Here is a 25,281-nt window from a genome sequence, read left to right on the forward strand (position 1 = left end):
GTCCTGTGGTGCACTAATTCATTGGCAGATGCTTTTTCTTGGTTTCAGTGGGGCAAGTTCTGATTGTTGGTGGTGCAACTAGGAGTTCCTTGTCCAGCACAGCTGTGGTGGATTGCCTTAGAGTGACTGCAATGCTGATTTGGCGGTTAGTGAGTCAGGCTACTTGGGCGGTGTATTTAAGAACCTGGGAGGAATGGTATGGTCTGGTACAGAGCTTGAGTGGGGCGGTTGATGATGGGGAGATTGGGTTCCTGGTGTTGTATTTTATAGGTCAGAATATGGAGATGGGAGTTTCAGTGTCAGTGTTGAATAGCAAACTGGCAGGGTTGGCATTTGTGTTTAAGTTGATGGGTCACAGGGATTGCACCAAAAAATTTTTGGTGCGGCAGGCGGTAAAGGGATAATGCAGGGGGTGGCAGCCAGTGGATAGACATCGTCTGGTGTTTTTTGAGTTGTTGGGTTCTTTGTTCCAGGTGCTGCCGGAAGTATGTTTGACGGGCTATGAGGCCCTTTTCTTTCAGACTGCCTTTTCCTTGGCATTTTTTGGTGTATTGCGTATCGGGGAATTGGTTTCTTTGTCAAGAAAGGGGTCTGATTGATTGCAGTTTTCCGACGTTCATTGCAGCAGCAATTCGGTTGTTTTTTGGATACGTAGATCCAAGACCAAACAAGCTGGGAGGGGGGTGCGGGGGGTGGTATTACGTTTTTTGGAATCACACCCAGCAAAGGTTGGACCCCTTCTGTTGCATGCGGATGGTTCGGCCTTGTCTTGTTGTTTTTTCTTTTCAGAAAGGGGCTCCTGCTTGATATGGATAATGGGCCACTCCTATGTCCACTGGGGAGCAAGAAGAGCAGATGTTCAGCCTGATGGACGTCAATTGGGCATTCCCAGGGAAGAGGCAGTGGTCCATTGGATTGGGATGTCAAGTTTATTGTGGAGTAGAATAGTTCCTGAGCTACGCCAGGCTAGACAGGTCCCCCGATGTGTTAGGGGTACATGCAAGGGGGAACGATTTAGGGCTGTGGTCCACGAGGAGTTAATAAGAGACATAAAGTTTGACTTCCTGCGTCTTCAAGTCGATTACCCAGACTTGCTAATTTTATGGTCTGATATGGTAGCACACACTCAATGGAGATGGGCCAGGTCAGTAGTAGGCATTAATAGAGCAAGGGTTAAAGTACACCGGGCGGTATCATGTTTTTTGATGCACAATAGGGGTTTGGCGGTAAGGCACCATGAGTTGGAGGGGGAACCTTGGAGATACCTACGTGCGGATGGTGTTCATTTGAATGCTGTCGGAATTGATATGTGGTGTCTGGGTTTGGAGGGGATACAGAGGGCCCTGAGGGTGTGGAGGTCCGCTCAAACCTAAGGTGTCAGGTTTGAGTAGTGTTGGGGGGGGGGTGCAAGGTCCTTTTATGAGTCAGATAGGCACAACAAAAAGGCATGGTGTAGGGACCCGTCTGAGGTATGGCTCCCAGTTGGTATATGGGTACCTGCTAGTTGTCTCTGAGTTGGGGATTCCACAACTGGAGGCCTGAAAAGTGACAAGCGGGTACAGTTATGGGTTATGCCTATTGGGGACCTTGTGCTTTCTTTTTGTGAAAAAAACTGGATATATATTAAAAAGGTTTATGTTCATTATTATGTTAATTATTTTATATTTGGTTAATAAAACGGCTGTTATGGCCAATTTACCCCATTTCAGTGTCGTGTGGTCATTAGTGAGGAGTGGGGGTTAATGGGATAGCAGGCCACAAGCCATAGTTAATGCCATAGTCATGAATTTATATAGTGGGCATATATTAATACTATAAAGAAATATCTGTATTGGTTTCACCATCTAATCATATAATATTGCTGCTTTATGTTTTTTTTTTCTAATACTGTCTTGTGTAAATGATGAGCATCAGAGACACCATTGAACTGATTTTAATAATTGTGGTAACTGGTAAGTAATAAGAAGAGCATCATATTGCTATAATCATGTGTTTATGTATAATGGGTGTATAATCATGGGTTTATGTGTTCTACAGTTCCCTACAAATCCAAAGGCATGGAAGGAGGTTGCCAACCAATTTAATGTATATGTAATGGAACTTTTCAAATTGTGGTGGATTAATTGATGAGAAACACAAATGGATAGCACCCTCACCAAACTCAGGGTCTTTTATTATAATTATAAAGAGTTTTTTTTTAGCATTATATTATTTGCTGTAGTGAATGCCAACTACAAATCAATTCCATAGGAATGAACGGAAGTGTCAGGGATGTACTGGTCATAGCACATAGTTCCAAGGCAAAGGCAGATAAGCATGCACAGGCGTGGCCCTGCAGATACACATTCACAGGCGCATGAATATGTGCATGCGCACAAATATTCGCACCTAACCTCTGCCTGCATCTTGACCTTTCTCTGCCTGCCGTTTATGCTTATATGTGATCATCCATTGCTGACCTGGCTTGTCTGACCCTGCATCCAGTCATCCATCTGTCCTGCTCTGCATAGTGCCTGGTGATGCTGGCCCTCCATCTGCTGTGTGCCTGCATCTGCTGTTTCTGCTGCAATACACTGCATCATCTATCCAGTCCAACTCTGGTGACACACCTGCCACACACCTTTGTGGCCAACGGAACATCTGGCAGGCACTTTTACCTTACCCTACTCTCGCGGTGACTGACGCAACACCAGTGGTCCTTGAGCCGGGGCTGTACAAGTGGTCTCCCTCTACACATCAGGCTCTGCCACAAGGTACGTGACAGTATCAGACAGCCACGTCTGAGCCTGCAAGAGGGACCTCTCTGATGGAAGAGATTTGTCAATCCCTTGCTGCCCTCACTCAAGCCGTCAAGTCCCTGCAGGAAGGCTACATTCAGCTGAAAGAGCGTCCAGTTCTACCACAGCCCATTTGTCTCCTGCTGCCTCAACACAGACTACTGCTACACCCACAGTGGTGATACTACCGCTGGAACCCAGGGTTCCGACACCAGAAAGGTTCTCAGGAGATCAAAGTAAATCCAGAGCATTTGTAACACATGCCAGTTATACTTCTCCTTGCAACCATAGACTTTCTCTCTGGAATCCACCAAGGTAGGGTTCATCATTTCACTACTCCAAGGCTAATTTTTAGACCTGGGCCCACGGCTGCTCGAGGAGAACATTGCACATTCATGCTATGCCATTCTTGTATGATGCTATGGCCAAATTATAGAATGATCCGCAACAAACTGTCACAGTAGAGGCTGCTCACTATGCTCTCCAGCAAGACCACAGAACAGCCGAGGACTATGTTCTGGACTTCAGACGCTGGAGCGCAGATACACAATGGAATGATGCAGCTCTGCCATATAGCGAGGGTTGAAGTACCAAATACTTTGGAGGCCCTAATTACCTTGGCCATCCAGATTGACCGATGGCTAAGTGAACGCTAGACAGAGAGGTCTACCCAGCAGCCCCGTCCAGTATGGATGATGCCCAGGCTTACAGTTTCTGCTCACTCTGCTTCTGCCAGCTGTTCCTGCCAGGCACATTCTGTCAATCCTGCACCTGACATCTCAGAACCCATGCAACTTGGGTTGATGTGTCCTTTCACCTGAAGAACGCTTACATCGTTGACAGAGCAACCTTTGTCTACATTGCAGAGAAACTGGCCATTATGTGCGCACCTGGGCATAAGTGTCTATCCATTTCTCCTGTTAACCTGTCATCATTGTCTGCCAGTACAACTCACCTAGCTCTTTCACTCTCGTTCCAGCTGCCAAAAGGAGCAGTTTCAGTCAATGCCATTATTGACTCTGGAGCATGCAGTTGCTTTATTGACTTGACTTTTGAAGTCCAACAACACATTCCTCTACAAAAACTCAAGGATTCTCAGTTTACCTGGCAGATGGCTCATGTATTAAATCAGGGCTGGAAACTCAGAGACACCTCCATTGCCTGTTGTTACCCCTATCAAACATAAAGAACTGTGGAGCCTTGATCCCATCACATCTGTATTGTTTCCTGTTATCTTGGGCATACCCTGGCTTCAAGCCCACAATCCACAACTTGATTGGATTGCAGGAGAAGTCAGTTTCCAATCTCTCTATTGTCAAGAACATTGTCTGCTAGAAACTCCTAATGTGTCCGTGTTATTCGTGGACTCAGCTCGGAAGATATGTTGAATTGTGCCTGAATTGTATCACGAATATCTTAATATCTTTAGTAGGGATAAGCTTTCTGTGCGTGTCAAACATGAGTTAGACTCGGACATTGGCTGTTCGCCCGTTCATTGAAAACTGAACATTATGGGCTGTTTGTGCCAAATTCGAGCGGCACATAATGGCCCATAATGCACTGCAGGTGCGCAGTGCATTGCTGTATGATGATTGGTCAAGGCATGCACCATGATCTGCATGCTTTGGCCTATACCAGTGCCCTCAGCCAAGAGAACCATAATTGGGCAAATCACCAATCATGGCTCAGGGGGACTAAGTCCATGCCCCACTCTATATAAGGCTGCCTGCACGTCAGCCCCATGTAGTGTGTTGTTGGCATGGACGGAAAGAGAGTGTCATTTAGATTGAGCAGGCAGGCAGGTTATTCAGTTAGCTGCAGTGTATTTAATATATATATTGTGACGATCTGGGGTGATTAAGTGGTGCATGCACTTTTCCAGAAACGTGCCACTCCAGACTTGTGTTTTTAGGGCGTGGCAGCCCAGTTTTATTTAAAGGAAATGAAAAAGTTCAAACAAACAGTAATCTTCCCTCGCAGGGGGTTCCATCATCACTGTATAACCAAACGATAGCCTCCTGGCTTACTCACTGTCAGCTTTGTGCTGCTTTAGTCGTAGGCTACACCTGCCTGCCTCAGACATCCACACAGACTACCACCTGCAGCCTTAGGCCGCGTACACACGGGCGGACTGTTCGCCCAACTTTGTCCGCTGAACAGTGTTTCAGCGGACAGTCCGCTCGTGTGTGGGCTTCAGCGGACTGTTTCAGCGGACAGTCTGACGAACAAAGTTTTTCGGAATTTCCGTAAGACTGTCCGCCCAAACTTGGTTTCAGCGGACAGTCCGCTCGTGTGTAGGCTCGTTCGACAGACTAAGTTTTGCGCATGCTCAGAAAGGATTTACACGGCGAAGGTTGCATTGCAGTGTATTGGACGTCGAATTTCTCATCCCGTCGTACGTGCCGTTCACGTCATCGCGCACGCTTTCAGCGGACTGTCTGCTCATCGTGTGTGGTCAAGTCCGTTCATGCAAATTTTGAGCGGACTGTTTGTCGGATTGTCTGACGAACTAAGTTGGGCGAACAGTCCGCCCGTGTGTATGCGGCCTTAGACTCTGAGACCTCCTGTCTCTTTCTTCTGGAGCCGTCTCCTACTGGAACCCTCCCGACCTCCTGACCAGACTTCCTGTCTGCTGGGCGGAGCTGTCTCCAAGTCTGAGCACTAACTTTTCCTGGCATGTTTATGAGCCCAGCCCACAGGTGTGTAATTAGTATTCCTGCCAAAATCAGGCATATACTGCTTATATGCACCTGTGAAATGGGATCGCATCTCTACATATCCTCCTTCCCCTGTTTCGCACCGGAGGGAGAAATACAAAACACTTCTTCCTAAAGGGACACTCCACCCACCTCTTTTTCCGTGTACGCTTCCATGAGGACTTCTTCCTAATTTTTAGGAACTTACATTTCTTCTCACCTCCCCCAAATCTACTCCCCCAAGACTGTAGAGGTCCTACTTTGAGATCTGTCTCAACTTTACCCAGCACTTTTTGGGTTTCAGGTTCGCTGATACTTGTGTGGTTACCCCTGGCAACTGCTTCATTATTAACAGCAGCAATGATTAGCAGATCCATAATTTTGAGATCCCAACTTCGGATACCATCAGTGCTTTTTTCAGAATTTGTTAGGACCAGTCCTGAGGAGTGATCACACATAGGCGAGTGACTATGCTCCACGGAACTATCACCAAGCTCCCCCCCACCTGCTGTCCAACTCTCCATGGGCGCCTGTCCTAACAAATGACACTGACCCAAGCAAGACTCATTCCTTACTGTGGTAATACCAACTGGTGTACACATTACACTGCTACAGCAACCAATACCTTCAGCACTTTCTCCCACAGCGTCTCCGGGTACCTTAACCTGTACCTCTTGGCCAGTGACAGAAAGCATTTCTACTACTGCCGCATCTGTTCTGGGCCCTTCCTTTTCATGAGGCCTAGCAGGGGAGACAGTATCTGCCCCCTCTACTGACCACTGCTCAGCCGCACCTCGGACCGCACCAGCAAAGATGTCCTCAGTCACTGCATGAGGCAGAGAGACCTCTGATATCTCCAACAATTCCCCTGAATGACTTCCATACCAATCAACAACTGGAAGTACCCTCACCAGGAATCGGGAGATCCTGTGCCAAACGGTTAATAAACATTGGTCCCACCAATTCCAATGAGCAAGCTTTTCCAACACCACCTGTACCACCTGGCTCCACCCATTGGTATTACGCTGCACCACCTGGTCTGACCATGGAGACACCCAAGTGTACAGTGAGTGCGTTTTTTGCCAACTCCAGCATTTCATGTAAAGTTTTCATTATTTCTACAGTATACATTTCATCTAAATTTGTGACCTTTCCCTCCTCCAAGACATGGAGGGGCTCATCCACTGTAGTCTGAGAGGTTGAGACCTTGGAAGAGACCTCCACCTCCTTGGAGGTATCCACCATCACTGTCTGTTGCTCCCTTGGAGCACTGTCAGCCACATGTCTCCTCTTCCCCTCCAACTCAACAACGAGCCTCTGCAGGTCAACAAGAATCACACTGTCATCTTGACACATGCTATTACTTAGTTGCTGGGCTGTGGACAACCCATCGCTTGCTAGGACAGTGTCTGAGGAGGGATCAAACACCGGGAAGCAGTTACTCTTTATAGGACATTCCCACAATTTCACATCGCCCCCTGTTGTCCAAAACTCCATCAGCGACTGTTCTTGCACAACACTTTTTTTCACGCCAGTTTTCACCATCTCTATTACCGCTGGTATTTCCGATACCTCTGCCTTGTCTAACAGCGCTTCAGAGTGCTTGTCATACATAATCTTTGTATGAAGCAATCCAGCACACTGTGAGACAACTTTCCGCATCAATACAAAACATTGCATTAAACGATTCAAGCATTTGTGATTACTGCACAGTACAGCCTGCAATATCCAGCTCCAATCAGCCGTACCCCGTGGTACCAGTTCTGCAAACACAGGAGAGAACGGCAGGATATATACTGGCTGTACACTCCATGATGCTAACATTTCATTAAGCATGTCTGTCACAAAATACATATTTCTCTTTTTTTCATTGTAGACACAATTTCCGTTGTGCATTTCGTATTCCCGTGGTTCTGACGTATACCCATGGTACAGTTGATGGTTCATGCAACTACGGTTTCTCGTGCATTGTTATGGTTTCTCTCGCTTTCCAGGTTTCTCTCGCTTTCCAGGTTTCTCTCGCTTTCCAGGTTTCTCTCGCTTTCCAGGTTTCTCTCGCTTTCCAGGTTTCTCTCGCTTTCCTGGTTTCTCTAGCGTTCCAGGTTTCTCTATCGCGTTCCAGGTTTCTCTATCGCGTTCCAGGTTTCCTTATCGCGTTCCAGGTTTCGCCTGTCGCGTTCCAGGTTTTCCCTGTCGCGTTCCAGGTTTCTCTCTATCTCGTTCCAGGTTTTTCTCTATCTCGTTCCAGGTTTTTCACTATCGCGTTCCAGGTTTTTCTCTCGCTTGCCTGGGTTTTCTCTTGTGTACCCTCAGGATTTTCTCTTGTGTTCCCCCAGGGTTTTCTCTTGTGGTTTTATCGTTTCTTGTGCATCCTGCTTTTCCTAGGCGGGTCGTGTTTTCTAGCAGCCTCGGTTCTTATGCCGCTCACGGTGATCAAATCACGCTACTCAGGTTTCTCGTTCAGTCACGTTTCCTTATCGCAGGTTTCGTTCTTGTCGCAGGTTTTCTTTGTCTGATCTCGGTTCTCTTGCTAGTTTGTGTTCCTGATCAGTTGGGTGCCATTCCTCACTATCTTTAAATTTCCTAGCTACGTTTGGCCAGGAGTTGCACTGGGGCATAGAACGATTGGTTAGTCAGCCTTTCGCTGATCCGCAGCTTCTTCTGGCTCAGGGGCTTTCGTGGGTCCCTGGGCCCTCTCGGGGCCCGGGCCAGTATCTGTAGGCTCGGGTCTCAGTAGCAGGTTCCAGTATCGCACTTTCTTTTCAGTTCCAGTTGTGGTAGATTGGTTTTCCATTTGGCTGGCACTGCAGCCTTGATCATTGGGTTTTGTTTTAAATTCCAGGAAGGAAACTGCTGGGCATGTTTCCAGGTCAGGTTTCCAGTCCTGATGGTCAAACATCTAGTTCCTTTTTGCTTTTCTGTTTTGTTTTAGTTTCCTTTTTGCCTCCTCTAGCTTGTATCAGCCCTCAGCACTTTCTGGGCGTATCGAGTTAAGTCTCAGCATTTCATGCTCAATGATCCGTCAGGTTGTTTTATTTTCTGCACTTTCGTTTGAAGCCATCCAGGGTTCCAGCGGTGTGGACTCCCTGCTGTGCTCAGCTGACTTCCCATTGTGGGTTTATTTTATTTTTCACGTACTCTCAGGTCTCCTTTTGCGTTGGTCACCGGGTTGGGGCTCAAGGGGGTGCTATAGCTGGATTTGTGGTTCCTGAAGCCAGGGGAGTGGTGCTTCTGGCCCAGGGTCTCACTTACTTTAGCCAATCTATTAGTTGGTACCCCAACCTTTTCTGTTACAACTGCATGCTCGCGGGGCGTGACTTTCGGAGCGGCACTGTTGTCAGGTCCCTGGAGCCTGGCAAGGTGTGGTGCGTGGTGTTGGGTTGAAGCAAGTGTGTGTGTGTTTCATTTGTCTAACGCTGGGTTGGTCCTCTACTGCCTTTCCTAGCGCTTCCTTCTCTGCGGACATATACATAACTCTTTTGCCGCCGCCCCAGGTTAGACGTTATTCACTGTGTCATCTGGTTGTTGAGCTTTCTTCCTACTGTGTTATTTTTTGCCCCCTTTTAGGCATACTGACCACGTGACCCTGGCACACTTCAGGTCTTTGTTTTCCTTGTTGCTCGTTGTTCCTTTCCTCATTATCCACAGAGTGACTCCGAGTACAAATGCTATTACTTAGTTGCTGGGCTGTGGACAACCCATCGCTTGCTAGGACAGTGTCTGAGGAGGGATCAAACACCGGGAAGCAGTTACTCTTTATAGGACGTTCCCACAATTTCACATCGCCCCTTGTTTTTCAACACTTCATCAGCGACTGTTCTTGCACAACACTTTTTTTCACACCAGTTTTCACCATTTCTATTACCGCTGGTATTTCCGATACCTCTGCCTTGTCTAACAGCGCTTCAGAGTGCTTGTCATACATACCGTATATACTCGAGTATAGGTCGATCCGAATATAAGCCGAGGCCCCTACTTTACCACAAAAAAAATGGGAAAACTTATTGACTCGTGTATAAGCCAAGGGTGAGACATGCCTGTCCATCCCTGTGTGTCCGTCCATCCCTGTGTGTCCGTCCATCCCTGTGTGTCCGTCCATCCCTGTGTGTCCAGCCCTGTGTGTCCGTCCATCCCTGTGTGTCCGTCCATCCCTGTGTGTCCGTCCATCCCTGTGTGTGCAGCCTTGTGTGTCCAGCCTACCTGTGTCCCGAGCCTGCGTCCCGAGCCTGCGTCCCGAGCCTGCGTCCCGAGCCTGCGTCCCGAGCCTGTGTGCTTCTGCACATACGGCGGCCATGCCAGGATCGCCGCACCTCTTCTCGTCTGACAGACGGCGGCCATTCCACTGTTCAAAAGCCGCGCCTCCGTCTGTGATAGGCGGAACACTCAATTTCCCAGCAGTCTGTGTTCCGCCTATCACGGACATCCTCTCATCCTCGTCCGTAGTATGAGGATGAGCGGATGTCCGTGATAGGCGGACCACTGACTGCTGGGAAATTGAGTGTTCCGCCTATCACAGACAGGGAGGCGCGGCTTTTGAATAGTTGAATGGCCGCCGTCTGTCTGCTCGACACGCTGATCGGGTAGACAGACGGCGGTGACTCGAGTATAAGCCGAGGGGGGCACTTTCAGCCTCAAAAAAGAGGCTGAAAATCTAGGCTTATACTCGAGTATATACGGTAATCTTTGTATGAAGCAATCCAGCACACTGTGAGACAACTTTCCGCATCAATACAAAACATTGCATTAAACGATTCAAGCATTTGTGATTACTGCACAGTACAGCCTGCAATATCCAGCTCCAATCAGCCGTACCCCGTGGTACCAGTTCTGCAAACACAGGAGAGGACGGCAGGATATATACTGGCTGTACACTCCATGATGCTAACATTTCATTAAGCATGTCTGTCACAAAATACATATTTCTCTTTTTTTCATTGTAGACACAATTTCCGCTGTGCGTTTACACTCGCTGGGACCTTCAGTCATAAGAGGATTAGTCTCTGCAACAACCCATGCATCTTGGCCTATAGGCTGTTATGCAGACACCTCTGCTGGCACAGCAGCCATAGTATCCACTACTCTTTTAGCTGCAAAAGCTTCTTCCAGCATTGCTATTAGTCTCTTGGCCAAATCATCCCAGTAGGTATTGCTCTGTTGGACTAAATCGTCCCAATGAGACCTAAACAGACCAAGAGGCTGAACAGCATCTGAAACCCTGCTCTTGTCAGTTTTACATTTCTCAACATTAAACACATCACTTTGTTTTACCCTGCATTGTGGCAACACATTTTCAACCACACAATGTTGTTGTACCCCACCCTCATCAGCATGAGCAGATAGAGTTTCATTGCAGACCTCAAGTTTTTTGACTTTAACACTTGCCTCTCTAATGAACAGGGCACTGCAGCAAGGCAAGTCCTTTTTAGCACAAACAGGAGATCTCCCATTTGGGGTCACTTCCACTCTCGTGTGCACAGTCACATAATCAGTCTTTCTCACCCAGTCTGCAGACTTGGAATCACAGGCGTTGCTGTTGCTTTCTCCTGCTGTATTTCCCCATGCGGTTACCAGGGTGATATGAAAGACTCTCGGGCTTCCCAGCCCTCTTTGTGGGAAGAGTGGGCCACCTCTACATAGGAGCCCCACAATCCAGATGACACTTCACTGGTTGCTATGGGAGACTGCATTCCCCCTTCAGAGCTTCTCCAGTAACTGTAACAATCATCTTGAGCCCACCAGCCAGGACTCATTCCACCATTGGCCATAGGGCTCACGCCTGACCTTGTCTTTGTTGCTACGGGCAACAACATGCATCTTTGCAGCAACAGATGCAGAGTTCCTTCAAAAAAAATGTTGCGTACTGTCTCCTTACAGCTGGGACACAGCACCCATCACTTAGTAACTCCAGAACAACTTTACACAGTCCAGGAAAAATTAAGCACGGTCTCTTTCAAGCAAGTTGCTTTTCTCTTCATGCACAGTGCACACACAGAGTGTGATGTCTCATGCACACAAACACAGTTCATAGCAGAAACGCATAATGCCTTTTGCCTGGCTGCACTTCCACACACAGCCAATAGTAATACACACCGTCTCTGACACTCGCGGTTTTCAGCATGCGAGGATCTGGACCAGCGCCATCCGTGCTCGCATTCTCCACCAATTGTGACGATCCGGGGTGATTAAGTTCAAGTGGTGCATGCACTTTTCCAGAAACGTGCCACTCCAGACTTGTGTTTTTAGGGCATGGCAGCCCATTTTTATTTAAAGGAAATTAATAAGTTCAAACAAACAGTAATCTTCCCTCGCAGGGGGTTCCACCATCACTGTATAACCAAACGATAGCCTCCTGGCTTACTCACTGTCAGCTTCGTGCTGCTTTAGTCACAGGCTACACCTGCCTGCTTCAGACATCCACACAGACTGCCACCTGCAGTCTTAGACTCCGAGACCCCCTGTCTCTTTCTTCTGGAGCCGTCTCCTACTGGAACTCTGCTGACCAGACTTCCTGTCTGCTGGGCGGAGCTGTCTCCAAGTCTGAACACTGACTTTTCCTGGCATGTTTATGAGCCCAGCCCACAGGTGTGTAATTAGTATTCCTGCCAAAATTAGGCATATACTGCTTATATGCACCTGTGACATGGGGTCGCATCTCTACAAAATATATATGCAGACAGTCTTGTATATATCCACTGCATACAGTTTAGCTATATCTGACTGCAGGCCAGTTGTTCCTGGTGTACTTTTTCTAATATACTTTTGGCAGGCAGGTTATTCAGTTAGCTGCAATGTATTTTATATATATATATATATATATATATATATATATATATATATATACACAGGCAGTCTCGTATATATATATATATATATATATATATATATATATATATATATATATCCACTGCATACAGTTTAGCTATATCTGACTCCAGGCTGTTGTCAGGGCTGGCTTAGCCCTTCCTCCTCTGGGCTGGCTGCTTAGCTGTCGGCTAATTGCCGGCTCTCTTCTCTTTCCACAGTTACCAGCTGTTCCCGATGATGCTCGTCTGACCTGCCTATTTAAAGCCTTCCAGCTCACTTTTGCCTTTGCCTTCGCATTGGTCACATCACAAGGAACCATTTCCTGCTGTTTATTTCAAGACTGGCTTGCTGACATCCTTCCTGGCTTCTTATCCTGCTTGCAGTTGCTCTCCTTGTATCCCTGACTTCTGGCCTGGCTGATTTCCCGATCTGGTTAATGAACTTTGGACTGGCTGACTACCCGATCTGGCTACTGGACTCTGGCTATGCTTGACTACGCTTTTTCAATTTACCTTTTTATTTTTATTATTAAACAAGTGTGATTTGATTGTACTTCTGTCTCAGTCTGTTTCATGGTTTCTGACAATACACGAAGGCCATGAATTCAGAAGATACAGTTCATCCACTTGTTGGTAATATTTTTTCCAGATTGGATGAGCAAGATCACCACATGGATCAGTTTGCTTTGGCGTTACAAACGCTCCAGAATCGCACGGCTCACCTGGAATCCCCCATGGTGTCTGCTCCGGTACAACCTGAGTCGCAGGCCATCCCTGCTGCTGTGCCAGTCTCTGTGCAGGCACCCGCCTTGAGTATTACCTCTATAAGAGGTATGCCTGGTTCTGTTCTGCTTTCCCAGCGATTTGGGTGTGATTCAGTTCAATGCAGAGGGTTTCTCAATCAGGTTGAAATATACTTCGAAATGCTGCTTTTTCTCATGGTCTCTCAGGTTCCATCAAGGATGAGATAGCAGCCCGAGATATACCCACTGAGCTGGAGAGCTTGATCTCGTTCCCATCCTTATTGACTCCAGACTCAGAGAAAGACTATCTCTTAAGGAGCGCATGCGGAAGCCTCCTGTAAGATTGCCTCCGAGCTTTGTAGTCTCACCCATGCCTCCCTCACCATATACACCTTACTGCTGACCACCCTGTCCAACAAGACAAACATGCCGGTAGAGAGCTGGAATGGCCATCCATGAAAAGAAATGGTGTTTTGGGACCTGCAACTGAGGTACAGCACATTCCACAAATTCACGAAAAGGGGTAGACTCTACCAGCTGAAAAGGTAGTATTTGCAGTGCTAGCAATTTGGCAAAGCTAGCATTCAGATGCTGAGCATGTGGATGGCTGGGACCAAATTTATTTTTATGGTTTAGCAACTGGGGTAGGGAAATTTGCCTGCTAAAATCAGATGGTGGTGTACTGCTAGCAGATTGGCTGCAAGTACTTGGGACAGCTATTGCTATACTTTCATTCCTCAGTGCAGGTTTTCTATAGGAATGGAGGTATAGTAGGGTTGGAGATCCCAAATGAGGAGCAAGGAGAAGTCTGCCTTTTTCTTTGATGTGGGTCTTTCAAGTGCTGCTGCTAACGGACTTGTTGCCTTATGAGTTGTGTGAAATCTACATTAATATCTGTAAAATATTGGAATTATGAATATATTTAATTTAGCTTTTATCTATGTAGGGCGGAACATATTATCTTTACAGAAATCACTGGTAGACCAGACAAGTTGGTGCTTAGGCTTACGTGTACAAACAATGGGATCCTAACCTCATTGTTTTACACATACTTACTTCAAATGATCCCATGCTGGGATATGCAATGAAGGGAGGCCAACCCGTAATCAATACTTATCTTCCCGGGAAAATTCGGGTTAAGCTCCTGCTCAGAATAGTCACAAGGATTTGCATTAAAGGGGTATGACTTATGCAAAGTATAAGGATTGGAGATGTACTTATTCCTTAACCAGGAATAGGGAAGCTCACCAATCAGAGCCACGCTATGCCAACCAATGAGGCATCAGCATGCAATGATATACACAGACTAGATGGGAGGGAAACACACACTTTTATGGGAGAGCAACCATCAGAATGGAACCTTGGTCCAAAAGGGTAATCATGAGAAAGGTCTGCATTTTACTTGTAACTAAATATGTTTGTAGATTATACTCTGTATTCCTTCATGTAATTCTCTTATTTTAACCTAATATTTTCTATCTTGCTGTAGACTAGGGATGAGCTTCGTGTTCGAGTCGAACATACGTTCGACTCGAACATCGACTGTTCGCCCGTTCGGCGAATTCCGAACGTTATGGGCCGTTCGCGCCAAATTCGTGTGGCGCTCACGGCCCACAATGCACTGCGTCATCGCAGTGCATTGCTGGCTCATGATTGGCCAAGCATGCACTGTGACCCTGCATGCTTGGCCAATCACAGCGCCAGCAGCGAGGAGAGCCACGATTGGCCACAGGCAGGATGCCTGTGGCCAATCATAGCTCAGGCTGTGTAGTACATGCCCCACACTATATAAGGCCGCCAGCGCGGTGGCCTTGTGTAGTGTGTTGGTGTCTGAAGCAGTTAGTGGGTGTTCTGTGTACCTTCAACACAGTATACACCGATCGTTATCGGCCAATTTTCGATCTTGCTCTTCTGTAGTGGTTGTTGTTTGTGTGCCCTGACCGCAGTATACACCGCTATATTCACCTCACCCATATAGCTAGTGATCTATCTTTTATAATAGAGCTTGCAGTCAGTAGTGTTAGGAGCTTGTGCGTGCTGTCTGCGTGCTCTGTACCCAGTACACACCGCTATATCCACCTACATAGCTCTTCTCTATTTGAGCCCACTTGCCATCTGCGGGAGTTATTGGAAGTTGTGTGTGCCTCCAGCACAGCACAGTATACATCTGTATATACCCCTTTATCTCTGGTGTTCTATAATAAAGGCATCTGCAGGAGTTAGTGGGTGTTTTGTGCCTCCAGCACAATATACACCTGTATCTACCCTTCATTGCTGTTCTCTAATAGAGCCATCTGCAGGGCTTAGTGGGTGTTGTGTGACTCCATTACAGTATACCCCTTTATCTCTGGTGTTCTATAATAAAGGCATCTACAGGAGTTAGTGGGTGTTGTGTGCCTCCAGCACAATATACACCTGTATCTACCATTTATTGCTGTTCTCTAATAGAGCCATCTGCAGGGCTTAGTGGGTGTTGTGTGACTCCATTACAGTATACCCCTTTATCTCTGGTGTTCTATAATAAAGGCATCTGCAGGAGTTAGTGGGTGTTGTGTGCCTCCAGCACAATATACACTACCCAACTGCTGTTTTACCCAACTCCCTTCAGGCCATTACCATGTCTGGAAGGCCAGCAAGGAGAGGCAGACAGGCACGAGCCGATAAAAGAGGGCAAGCAGGCTCTGTGTCTAGAGACAACAGTTCTGGTCGTGGATGCGGTGCATTGTCATCAGCACGTGGCCATGGGACACGCTTGTCCTTCTTTTCGGCAGCTGGACATGTTGAACCGCAACATGCCAACGACTTGGTAGAGTGGATGACCAAGCCCTCTTCATCCTCCTCATCCTCTCTCACCCAGTCTCAGGGTACTAGCAAAGCAGCTGCCAACGCATCGTCTTCCCTCGTCTCAATGTCATCATCAGTGACTCCTTCCCTAGACCCACCACGTCCTCCTGAGGAGTCTCCAGAACTCTTTGAGCACAGTGTTGGGTACATGCTCCAGGAGGATGCCCAGTGTTTTGTAGGCTCTGATGATGACACTCAGCTAGAGGAAGGCAGTAGCGTGAATGCAGAGAGAGGGAATGCTCAAAAAGGACAGCAATCTGTCAGTCATGTTCCACAAGCTTCAGCATATTGCCAGGTTTGCTACAGCGATGAAGAGGGAGGGGATGATGAGGGCACTGACTCCACGTGGGTGCCTGGTAGGAGAGAGGAGGAGGAGGCACATGTCCAACGAGGCAGGATGCCCTCCGGGGGCCAGCTTAGGGGCAGCACACCGACTGAATCACACCGCAGAGCTCCGCCTGTGCAGGGCGCTGCCTCTGCGCATTATTCTAAAAGTTCTTTGGTGTGGGCCTTTTTTGAGACGAGTGCATCAGATCGCACCGCTGATATTTGCAACATATGTCTCAAGCGTATCTTGCGTGGCCAAAACATCAGCCGCTTGGGCACCACATGCTTGACCAGACATATGTTGACCTGCCATGCAGCTCGTTGGCAAGCGTACCTCAAAGACCCACACCAAAGAACAAAGCGGACCTCTCCTTGCTCCTCATCAGCTGGCATCTCCAACCCCACTACACCTTCAGTCCTCTCTGAAACCTGCTCTGAGAGGAATGAAGGTGTAGAATTAGGTGTGTCACAGCCAAGTGCTTCCGGGCACTCTGCTAGCAGTACACCCACGTCCGATTATAGCAGGCAAATGTCCCTGCCCCTGCTGCTGGACCGGCGAAAGAAGTTCACTCCCAGCCATCCACATGCCCAGCGGTTGAATGCTAGCTTGGCTAAATTGCTAGCACTTCAACTGCTGCCTTTTCAGTTGGTAGACTCGGCCCCCTTCCGTGAGTTTGTACAATGTGCGGTTCCTCAGTGGCAGGTCCCCAAACGCCACTTTTTCTCACGGAAGGTGATTCCGGCTCTCTACTGGCATGTGGAAGGCAATGTCCTTGCCTCGCTGGACAGGGCGGTCAGCGGTAAGGTGCATATTACCGCTGACTCATGGTCCAGCAGGCATGGACAGGGACGTTACCTGTATTTCATGGCCCATTGGGTCACTCTTCTGGCAGCTGGGAAGGATGCAGGACAAGGTGCAGTAGTGTTGGAGGTTGTTCCGCCACCACGCCTCCAAAATGCTACTATTGGTTGTGACACACCTCTCTCCTCCACCCCTTCCTCTTCTTCTTCCTCCATGGCCTCTTCCAGTGCTCTGTCCTCAGAACCAGCGGTGCTCCGTAGGGGTTCCAAGGGGCTACGCAAGTACGCAGGCAAAACTATGCCATGCCGTGCTTGCGCTGGTTTGTTTGGGGGACAGGAGCCACACTGGGGCAGATGTTTTGTCAGCTCTGCAGGGGCAGGCCCAAGAGGTGGTTGACGCCACGCCAGCTTAAGCCAGGAATGGTGGTTTGCGACAATGGCACCAACCTCCTCTCCGCCCTCCGACAGGGACAACTGACCCATGTGCCCTGTGTAGCTCACGTCCTTAACCTGGTGGTGCAGCGGTTCTTGGGCAGGTACCCCGGCTTACAGGATGTCCTGAAGCAGGCCAGGAAAGTCTGTGTGCATTTCCGCCGATCATTTAATGCCTGTGCTGGCTGAGCTCCAAAAGGAGTTGAACCTGCCCAAGAACCGCCTTATATGTGACATGCCCACCAGGTGGAACTCAACGTTGGCCATGCTGCAGCGGCTGCACATGCAGCAGAGGGCCATCAATGAGTACCTGTGCGACTACGGCACCAGGACAGGGTCAGGGGAGCTCGGTTTTTTCTCACCACACCAGTGGAGCATGATCAGGGATGCATGCACTGTCCTGTCACCGTTTGAGGAGGCCACAAGGATGGTGAGCAGTGACAGTGCATGCATCAGTGACACTGTACCTCTTGTCCACCTCTTGGAGCATACGCTGCGTGGAATAATGGACAGGGCACTTGAGGCAGAACAGAGGCAGGAAGAGGAGGACTTCCTTGCCTCTCAAGGCCCCCTTTATCCAGACAGTGTTCCTGCTGTGCCACCCATCACACAGGAAGAGGATGAGGAGGAGGAAGAGGAGGAAGAGGAGGAGGAGGATGATTGTGTCAGTATGGAGGTGGAGGCTGGCACTCAGCATCAGCAGCAGCAGTCTTGTAGGGATGATTTACAGTCCCAAGAAACACGTGGACTTGTACGTGGCTGGGAGGAGGTAGCTGCGGATCATGTTGCCCTTAGTGACCCAGAGGACTCCGGACCGAATGCCTCAGCTAACCTACGCTGCATGGCCTCCCTGATCCTGCAAAGCCTGCGGAAGGATGAAAGGAAATATGGAGAACTGCGCCAGTGACACTATATCCTTAAACTGACTGCATAAATAAAAAGTGAATGAAGGGTTAAATGGCGTTCTTACAAAATGAATGTCTATTTGCCAAAAGCGATCACTTATCATACATGTAGCAATCAAAAGGAAATATTTGTGTAAAAAACATATAATCAATATGTCATAAAGAAAATTTGAGGAAATTAAAGGGAAAGTTAAAGTCCAATAAAATGTTCCAATGTAGCAACGATTAGCAAGTCACCACCGTGAGTCCACACACAGCTGCAGATCTGTGCCCGTCACCAGATAAGTGATGCGCTTACCAGATAGGAAAACAGTAACAGCCTTATTAGTATTAATCCGAAGCAGGTTACGATATGAGTGGTGGAACATCAAATCATGGTTCTTGCATCCAGATAACCCTTATCGTAGGTGTATGGCAATACCCCAGCCTTTAGAGCTTCAGTGGTCAATGATCATGTATATCACCGGTAACTATTTGTTGCCCACATATTTGCAGCCAAGCAGGATCTCACGTCCACTGGATTTGCTGCTTGGAAGGTTTCAGGAGGACAGATACACACCTGTGTAAGTGAATGCTGTGGAAGGATTCTCGTATTCTTCGGATCAAGGAGAGGGACCATTACTGGCTGGCCACTCTCCTTCATCCACGGTACAAGGGTAAGGTTGTCGACCTTATCTTGCCATCACAGAGGGAGCAGAGGATGAGACATCTCCGGGAGGCCTTGCAGAAAGGTCTGTGCAACACGTTCCCAGAGACTGGGAGGTTACAAACTCCTGGTCCTGGACAACGTGTTGCTGAGGCATCAGTCAGAAGGAGCGGTGGAGAAGGTGGCCATCTGACTGATGCTTTCAGACAATTTTTTAGTCCGCAGCCCCAAGGTATGATCGGTTCCAGCAACCATCGCCAGCGTCTGATTTACATGGTGCAGGAATACCTAGGGGCAAGGTCAGACTTGGACACCTTTCCCACCGAAAATCCTCTGTCTTACTGGGTCTTGAGGATGGATCACTGGCCAGAGCTTGCACAGTATGCAATTGAGCTACTGGCCTGTTCTGCATCCAGCGTTCTTTCGGAACGCACCTTCAGTGCTGCTGGTGGCTTTGTTACCGATCACAGGGTGCGCCTGTCCACCGAATCAGTTGATCGACTGACCTTCATCAAGATGAATCAGTCTTGGATCACCCACAGCTACCAAGCACCTGAAGCTGATGTAACCGAATAATTTTTTTTGAAATATCACATCCCTTCAAGACTGCCTATGCTGATGCTGAGTGACTGTCCTGTTATGTTGATTGTCTATCCTCTTCCTCCTCTGCTGATATGTTGGAAGAACATTTCTGGTTCTGGGTGATGCCATCAGCCCAATTTTTCTGCCCCTGTTTAACAGGGGCGTTTAATTACAATTTTTGATGCAATGCTTTGCAGCAGGGCTAATTCCTGCAATAAAAATAGAGTATATGGGAGAGGTTGCAGTGTGGTGGCACCAGCACCAGTGCCTAAGGCCCAATTTTTATGCCCCTGTTTAACAGGGGCATTTAAGTACAATTTTTGATGCAATGCTTTGCAGAAGGGCTAATTCCTGCAATAAAACTAGAGTATATTGGAGAGGTTGCAGTGTGGTGGCACCAGCACCAGTGCCTAAGGCCCAATTTTTCTGCCCCTGTTTAACAGGGGCGTTTAATTACAATTTTTGATGCAATGCTTTGCAGCAGGGCTAATTCCTGCAATAAAACTAGAGTATATGGGAGAGGTTGCAGTGTCGTGGCACCAGCACCAGTGCCTAAGGCCCAATTTTTCTGCCCCTGTTTAACAGGGACATGTAATTACAATTCTTGATATAATATTTCACAGGAGGGCCCGTTCCTGTGCCCACCCAGAGTAACTGTGAGGACTTATAGTGTTGTGGCACCAGCACCACAACCACCAAAGGTCAATTTTTCTACCACTGTTCAACAATGGCATGTAATTACAATTCTTGATATAATCGTTCACAGCAGGGCGCTCCAGCGCCCACCAAGAGTCACTTTGAGGGCTTACAATGTTGTGGCAAAACCAACACCTTGTTCCGCCATTTCTGCAGAGCATATAGGGCAGGCCTCTACTTTCAAACATCCAACTTACAAACATCTCCTACTTGCAAACGGAAGGAGACAACAGCAAGTGAGATGAAAAAAGATGTACGACAAAACAAATTATACAGGGGTGATAACCCTTCCCTATGTTTTCCAAAAAGCTTAAAAATAGTTTTTTTGACTGGAGCTACACTTTAAAAATGTACCAGTTGAAAATTACAAACAGATTCAACTTAACACAACAAACCTACACAGTCCCTGTCTTGTTTGCACCGCCTGTATACTGCTGTTCTGAGTATATGGGGCCTGGGGGCCACACACATTTCCTTTTTTTAATATGGGTACGGGGTTCCCCTTAATATGCGTACAAGACCCAAAGGGGCTGGTAATGGGCAGGGAGGGCTACCCATGCCATTTTTCTCAATGATTTTCAACCATATTGCAGGAACCAGATATAACATTAAATCCGCAAGCAGTTTTAAATGATGTTATTTCCGTTTAATGTCATTTTGTACAGGGACTGTTCTAAACACGTGAAACACGTGGCACTTCACAGGCATACTACAGACACCCCCCAGGCACCATATTTAAAGGAATATTTCACTTTTTTTTCACTTTAATCGTCATTAAAATCAGTGCTCCCGCCAAAACGGCCATTTTTAAAAACATTTTAGGCATTGACCAATGTGCCCTGGGGCAGGAGCCAGGTCCCCAAACCCTTTTTAGGATAGTATCTTGCATATTAGCCGTTAAAATTAGCACTTTTAATTTCGAATGTTCGAGTCCCATAGACTTCAATGGGGTTCTAAAGTTCGTACGAATTTGGGGTCCATTCAAAAGTTCTGGTGCGAACCGAACCGGGGGGTGTTCGGCTCATCCCTACTGTAGACTATAGATAGATGGTTGTGTATTATATAGACTTTTAACTACTCAGCAATAAATGTTGTTATTGTGTTAAAGCTTTCACTCATGTTTAAAGAACTGCCAGGGCTGGCTTAGCTCTTCCTCCTCTGGGCTGGCCGCTCAGCTGTCGGCTAATTGCCAGCTCTCTTCTCTCTCTCTTCAGTTACCGATGATCACTAGGAACCATCTCCTGCTGTTGTTTCAAGACTGGCTCGTGGACATCCCTCCTGGCTTCCATCCTGCTTGCAGTTGCTCTCCGTGGATCCCTGACGTCTGGACTGGCTAATTACCCGATCTGGTTTATGAACTTTGGACAGGCTGACTACCCGATCTGGCTACTGGACTCTGGCTTGCTTGACTACGCTTTTTCCTATTTTTTATTTTTATTAATAAACAAGTGTGATTAGATTGTACTTCTGTCTCTGTCTGTTTCATGGTTCCTGACAAGAACTCTCATTTAACCCAAATCATATCTGAGAGATATTAAGTCTCAAATACGGGGGCGTGGTCAAGCTGGCGGCCTGAGCGGATGTGCTTGGCATGAGCTCCGCTCCAATCTAGGTAAATTATCCGATTAACACCGGCAATCTGGTGCCTTGATGACCTTGCAGCCCGTCTGAGACATCTGGGCATGAGAGAAGGCAAACACAGCTCCAGAAGGAAGAATTCCTCCGTCCCTGCGCAATCCCCGCAGCGCACGAGGCAGCGGCGGCCTCCCTCTGTTGTTGCCAATATGGCGACCCAGACTCCGCCACAGGACCCGGCCAACATGGAGGAGGACAGATTCCAAAAGCTGATGCAGGCTATCTCGGGCTGTAAAATGGCCCTAACGGCTAAAATTTACCTCTTGAAGACAGATGTGGGGCTGGTGTGCCGCGATATGGACAAATTCTGGGAGCGGATGGGGGAGGTTGAGTGGCGAGTGGGGGACTCTGAAGATGCCATTAGAGAGCACTGCGCCTCCCTCCATACACTACAGGTGCAGGTGCGGGCGCTGGAGTCCTGAGCGGAGGATAATGAAAATTGGAGCAGAAGAAACAACCTCCGCGTGGTGGGCTTGCTTGAGGGAGCGGAGGGACAGGACCCCACAACCTTCACTGAGCATCTTCTTCGCACCCTCCTACCGGAAGTGGCGTTCTCTCCCCACTACACGGTGGAGAGAGCCCACAGGATGCCATCTGTGTGGGGCCCGCCTGGTGCGCCCCCCTCGCACCTTTATCCTCCGCCTGTTGAACTTCAGGGATCAGGACCTGGTCCTCCACGAAGCAAGGAAAATCCCTGAGCTCCGGTTTGTCAATGCAAGTCTCATGCTGTTTACGGACTACTCCGTAGAGACCCAGAGGCAGAGGAGGACTTTTGATCATGTTAAGGTCCAGCTCCGTGCAAAAAAACATCAAATACAGTATGCTGTTCCCCGCATGCCTTCAGGTGGTGGATGGGGAGTCTACTCACTATTTTACTTCACCAGAGGAGGCTTCACAGTGGCTGGACACTTTACCCAGACCCCGGTAAATATGCTATTTTATTCACCATATGCTTTTAATGTCACTCCCTGATGTCTCCCGCCCCCCCTTTCCCTCCTGGGGGGCTATGGATGCTCTCCGGTGGCTACCCCTATGTGACTTCTACTGATGAGAACTCTATGCATTTGTCCCTGTCGTGATGATGAGATTTACTCCTTCGAGCTGCCCCGTTGTGAGTGATGGACCGGGCCTGCTTACCCTGCACGCTTTTGCACGCTATACCGTATGGAGGAGCTTTCCCCTGTCTGAGACATCATGGATCGTGCCCCCCCTCCCCCCCGATCCTTGCTTCTACACGTGTTGAGAATAAGCCCTCTATGAACTGACTGCCCGGCCGGGGTTATTGACACTGTTTGGGGGATGGTGGGGGGTGGTTGCCCTGTGGCACTAGAGCCTGCCTGCAAGCGGAGCGACACGATGCAAGCACTGCTTTTTGCCTTAGTTTGATACCCTGTTCTAAAGTATGTGCCCTTGACTTACGTCAAGAGATCTTGCCTTATTTGGTTTTCTATGCTGGTTTTCTATTTTTCATCTCCCGGTTGGAGTTGGTGACTGCGGCCGGTAGTGACTGCAACAACTCTGCTCACAGCACCACCTCCGGCAGCCCTTTTGGTTCTCCCTGCACCCCCACAGGAGTTTCACCTGACTTGCTCCGGTTGAGCTGGGTTCTAGTTTTGGGAATGGGCACTCCGGCTGTGCAGGGTGTGGGGGGGGGGGGGGGTTTGGGTTGGTTTTTTATAAAATGTTGTACATGTTGTACATGTTGGAATGTTTTTTTAGCGGTATCTTTCTCTGGTGGGACCCCCACCGCTGGCAGTGGTTGCTGTTTGCGGTCTGGGCCTCCATACTGCCAGGAGGTGGGCATTGTGGTACCTGTCTTCACCCCGGGTCCGGGGATGCGATTTTCCCCTGGCGTTCCTTTGCGGTAGACCCCGCTATGGCACAGATGAGGCTGTTGTCCTGGAACGTCCAGGGTTTAAATGACAAATTGAAACACTCCCTGATCTGGGCATATCTTAAACAGCATAACCCGCATGTGTGTATCCTACAGGAGAAACACCTGGTGGGGGGCAAGGTCTTGAGTCTCCGGAGGCCGTGGGTGGGCAGAGGTTACCATTCTATGACACTCGTGCTATGCACGGGGGGTCAGTGTATTGATCCATAAGTCCTTAACATATGAACTATTAGATGTGAAACTGGACCCAGGGGGTAGATATGTGATATTGCATACTGTCATAGACACGGTAGAAATGGTGATTTTGGGCCTCTACATCCCACCGCCGGCCACCACTGCACTTCTAAAATTCCTGGTTCCCCTCCTGTCTAGCTATCCCACTGATAACATTATCATAGCGGGCGATTTTAATATGGTCCCAAATCCTGCACTGGATAGGCTGTCACAGGGGGGTAGAGTGGCGTCCCCTTTATCGAGGTGGGCTGCCCTATATGGCCTGACTGATGTTTGGCGGTGGAGACACCCGGGTGAGAGAGCTTACACGTGTCACTCCACCTCTTATAGGGCCATGTCACGAATTGACCTAATTTTGGTTAGCGGTGGGATGCTCTCACGGATGCGGGTGGTGGACATGCTTCCGAGAGGAATCTCCAATCACGCCCACATGTTGTGTACCTTTCAAATGCTGACTCCCCCCACGGAAAGGATATGGCGGTTATCTAGGTATTGGATCTCTGACCCACTGGTGGAGATGGAGATTTCTAAACACATACAGACTTTCTGGCTAACAAACAAAGGTTCGGCTTCAGATCATAATGTGTGGGATGCATTCAAGGCGTACATTAGGGGGTCATACCAGTCTTCTATAGCTAGGGCCCGACATGACTCAGCAATCACTTTGGCGGAGGCTGAGGCTTCTGCAAAAGAACTGGAGGCTTGTTACGCTTCCACAAAGAACCCTGTCACCTATCTAGACATACAGGCAGCGTATAGGGAAGTAATGCTCCTTCGGGTGTCTGGGGCAAAAAAGCAACAACTGGCACAGACACACCGCATTTTTGAGCAGGGAGGTAAAACTGTCCTCCTTCTGGCCTGGATGGCTAGAGAGCAACAACCTATCACCTCCATTGCCCGTATTCGGGATTCGGATGACACGGTGCTGGTGGACCCCTCACTCATAAATGCTCGCTTCGCTTCTTACTATAGAGATCTTTATTGCTCCCGGGTGGATTACTCTTTAACCTTTTTCTAGACCGGATCCACTTCCCCACTCTCTCTCCCACGGCTCGGGGCTGCCTGGAGGCCCCCATAGTGGTGGAGGAGGTTCAGCGGGCGCTGTGGGAACTTCAGGCGGGGAAGACTCTGGGCATTGATGGGATCCCTCCAGAATTCTATAGGCAGTATGGGGACCTGCTGGTTCCCAGGCTTCACCATATGATAGTTAAATCCCTTCGGGAGGGGGCCCTATCGGCGTCTATGGCTGAGGCAATAATAGTGGCA

Source organism: Lithobates pipiens, unplaced genomic scaffold (assembly GCF_037356315.1).
Source record: "Lithobates pipiens isolate NorthernLeopardFrog02 unplaced genomic scaffold, aLitPip1_a1.2 Scaffold_22, whole genome shotgun sequence".
NCBI lineage: Eukaryota > Metazoa > Chordata > Amphibia > Anura > Ranidae > Lithobates > Lithobates pipiens.